Genomic DNA, 4,435 nt, shown 5'->3' with positions numbered 1-4,435 from the left:
TCCTTCCACACTGTGAAGGAATACATGAACACTCAAAAAATTTGGAAAACACAGGAAAGAAGGAAGAGGGAAAAGTCCTACATAGCTCCCCCTCCCCAACCTTGGGATATATTTCATTAACAGCCTGGGAATCTCCTACTTCTTTTGGCTGAGCCTGTGGGTACAAGCGAGTGACTGACCCGGCCGAGGTCACACAGATCAGCACAGTCAGGATTTGAATTCAGACTGTGGAAGGCCAGAATTTGAGGTGAACTCAATGTGGCTCAGGCCTCAGGGAGCCATTTCCAGTCTTATGGGAGAAATGGAAGCAAACAGGTGTGGCTTAGTTTGGCCTCCCCCAGAAGCAGACCTCGAGATAGTGAGGAGCACAGGGGGTTTCTTTGGGAGGTGATCCCAGTAAGTAGGAGGCAGAGCAGGTGGAGAGTGAGACGGGGCAGGAGTGAATGTCAATAAAATGTGCATTAGTGAGCAGCTCCTGGAACTCATCCTGCTGGGGACCTTCTGAGAAATGGTGGAGAGGACACCTCAGAACCCTCTCCCTGAAGGAGGCTGGGCATTCACCTATTGGTTCCCGACCACCATGACCGAAGGTTGCTCCTGGGGGCATTCACTCTTCTGCCTTTCCAAGTTGTCCTGTGCTTGGGCAGAGCAAACTCTTGTGGCTTCAGAAAACGCCATCATCAGGCAGAAAAGTGGAGGGACCGGTGTCTGGGAGCTGACCGGTGTCCATGGCTGAAGCTGGAGTCCCAGGTGGACACCAACAACAGTTGCTATGAGGTGTTTGAGACATAGAGTGTTTTGGTCATCATAAAGCACTCGGGGAGTCTAGAGTTAACAATACTGTATTGCATACTTGAAATTTGCAAAGAGGGTAAACCTTCAGTGTTCTCACTACAAGAAAAAAAGGGAACTATGTGGGGGTGATGGACATGTTAATAAACTTGATTGCGGTGATCATTCCACAACGTATACATATATCAAAACACCAGGATGGGGGCGCCTGGGTGGCGCAGTCGGTTAAGCGTCCGACTTCAGCCAGGTCACGATCTCGCGGTCCGTGAGTTCGAGCCCCGCGTCAGGCTCTGGGCTGATGGCTCGGAGCCTGGAGCCTGTTTCTGATTCTGTGTCTCCTTCTCTCTCTGCCCCTCCCCCGTTCATGCTCTGTCTCTCTCTGTCCCAAAAATAAATAAACGTTGAAAAAAAAAATTAAAAAAAAAAAACACCAGGATGTACCCTGTACATATATATAATTTTTGTTTGTCGATTATACCTTAATAAAGCTGACGGAAAAAATAAATAAATGCTTGGTAATACTAAAGGGAAACAAATTAAGTATTTGGAAGTGACAAACTGGGAACGGAGAGTAGGGTGCAGAAGTCAGGGAAGGTTTCCCCAGAGTGAGTGACATCGAGCTGGATTTAGAGAGGTGAGCAGTGGGGGAAGAGGCATCCCAGGTAGTAGGGCCTGCACACAGCTTGTCCTCCGGAGAGACTGCAGAGCCTGGACCTGAGCCCTGGGGTCTGACCAGAATTGAATTAGGAAATGGTGCAAAGACCAAACGGTGAAGGGTTTTAAAGACCAGGCTGAGGGGTTCAAACTTCCTTCCCGAGTGTTAGGGAGCCCATGCAGGGTTCTGAGCACAGGGGTGACACCAGATCCGTGTTCTAGAAAGATCTGTCTTTCTAGGCAGACAGGGCTGGGGTGGAGGGTGGTTTGGGAGGGGGGGAGACTGGAGCAGGAGCCATGGAAAGAGGCTGGAGTAGCAGTGGAGTCAGGAGATGTGGAGGCTGAGCCGGCTGAGGCGGAGTAATGGGGAGGAGGCATCAGACCCCAAGGCTGTTTAGGAGAAGGTTTGGGATGTAGGGTGGGGTGAGGAGGAGGCCAACCCTCCCTGGCTTCGGGGACCCTGGGAGGCTCGTCCCTTTCCCTTTCCCCCAAGGGGCTGTCCAGATGCCCGACTGCCTTGGAGAATGGCGCTAGGGCCAGGCCTCCCCAGATCTGGTCGTGATGGATCTGGACATTATCTGCTTTGGTCACAAGCCGAGTCTTATCATTAGCTAGCTGTGGTCGCTGTCTGGATCTAGTCATTACCAGAGCTGGTCATTACCCAGGGCTGGAGGTTACCTGCTGCCAAATGGACTCTATTTGGTTTGAGTCATTCCATCCTCTTCCAGGGTCCTTCCTGAAGCCCCGGCTCTCTGCCTGAGGACACTAACATTCTGAATTCTGAGGATATATTTTCCTAGTTTCTTTGTTCTCATTTTATTACATGTACCAATGCTTACGCAATGTATTTTTTAACTTATCAACTTTAAAATAAGAACAGCATCTAGCCTTTTTAAAAAGCGAAATGTTGTATTGATGAGAATTCACCTATGTTGTTGAGTGTAGTTGTGACTCACTCGTTTTGAGGGCCGTGTGTGACCGTACCACAATTCATTTATCTATTTATTCATTCTCTTGCCCATTGATAATTGGATTGTTGTCAGGACTTCTGCTATTACAAACAGCGCTGCTATGGATATTCTTGTGCATGTTTCCTGATGCTCCACAAAATGTGGTCTGAGAATCAACAGCCTTAGCATCACCTGGAAACATGTTAGAAATGCAGAATCTTTGGCCCTGCCCTAGATTCGCTGGATCAGAATCTGCCTTTTTGCAAGATCCCCGGGTGACTTCCACGGACATTAAAGTTTGAGAAGCCCTGGCTCAGCATACATGTGCATGGGTGTCTCTGGGCAGACGTACCCAGGAATGGATTCACCGGGTGACAGTGGAATATTGGCACGCCCTCCCCTCAGCAGACAGAAGAGCTGGATCCATCTACATCTTCACTGACACTTAGTATTGTCAGACTTTCTTTGTTTCTGCCAGTTGAATGGGTGTGAAGTGGCATCTCATCATAGTCTTGATTTACATTTCCCTGATGACTAATGAGGTCAGGCACCTCCTTGTGTATTGACTGGCCACACGTTCCCCTTCTGTGAGACATCGTGGTGGTGTTTTTTTGCTTTTGTTTTTCTTTTAGACTCACTCAACTCAGCCCCTGCTTTTATATTTGCTGTTCTCTCAGCCAGAAACACCTTCTGCGTTCCCTGTTCGGTGTCATTTCTTCCAGGAAGCCCTCCCTGACTGCTGCTTGGGCTGTGAGCTGCTTCAGCCTCACAGGCAGGGAAACATGGTGCCACGGCCCCTTCATTTCATTTCCTTATTGAAGAGACTGCAAACCAGTATGACTTGGTCCCTACAGAATTAATTCTTTTTTCAATTTAGTTGCCATAATTTAAATTTAGGAGATTTTGCATTAAAAAATATGAATTGCTGATTTCTTAAAAAAAGAGGGGGGGGGGGAGAGATGTGGCCCACTGAGCCTCCTTTCCCACATGGCAACAATCAGCTGGCACTGGGGCTGCCCCTACCTACCAGTCCCTAGGACTTCATCCTCATACCCTGCTTCAGTGACCTGCCCAGGCCCTGCGGACTTTAAAGTTTATGACCGTAGCCTAAGCACATCAGTTGTTTACTCTCTAAATCTCTCCCATCCTTCCCTGCCTCCCCATAATTCTGTTCCTGTCCCTGTTCAGACCTTTATACCTCTCTCCTAGACTGTTACACAAGACTCCCTCTGCCTTCCTTCTCTAGTCTTGCCATTTCTGGTCCACTGACCCCACTCAAGAATCAGCAATGTCTCCCAATTAATTTCCCAGGCACCACCTGACTTTCTTTAAAAAAAAAAAAAGTATTAATACATTATGAATGTTTCATGATCACAAAAAAAAAGTCTAGAGAACAGTATAACAAACGCCTGGGTACCCACCACCCAACTTAAGAAGTAAACCATTTCAAGTGTATTTGAAGCCCCTGTTGCATTCCCTTCTCCCTCTCTCTCAGGGTCACTACCCTTTTTAATTTGCTATTTATCACTCCTGTATGTAGTTTGTATGTATGACATATGTATGTGTCCCTAAACAACACATAGTGTTGTGTTGCAGGCTTTCAAACTTTATATATCTGACAAAAACTGTTTATCCATCTGCAACTTGTTTTTTTCATCCAACAATATATATTTTTTTTATTTAAAAAAATTGTATTGAAGTATAAAGTTCAACAAAGATACACAAATAATAAGGGTACAATTCTGACTTTCCACAGACTGAATCAACAAGTGTGTTTCTGAGATTTATCCTCATAGACATGTGTGGCTTGCATTCATCTATTTTGAAGATCGTGGCGTGGAGAATTTTCCATTGTTTGAGTCTGTCGCTATTTATCCAGTCTCCTGATGATGGACAGTTAGTGTCCAGCTTTCCACTATTACAAATGATGCCGCTTGAATATCCTTGTACAAGTCTCCTGGGACCCCTGTGTGAGGTGTCCTCCAATGCAAAGCCTGCTCATCTTTGACCTGATCACGTATCGCCAGGTTGCTGTCTGG

Source organism: Herpailurus yagouaroundi, unplaced genomic scaffold, assembly GCF_014898765.1.
Source record: "Herpailurus yagouaroundi ecotype Mexico unplaced genomic scaffold, PumYag 196, whole genome shotgun sequence".
NCBI classification, from domain to species: Eukaryota; Metazoa; Chordata; class Mammalia; order Carnivora; family Felidae; genus Herpailurus; species Herpailurus yagouaroundi.
This window is presented reverse-complemented; position numbering follows the sequence as displayed.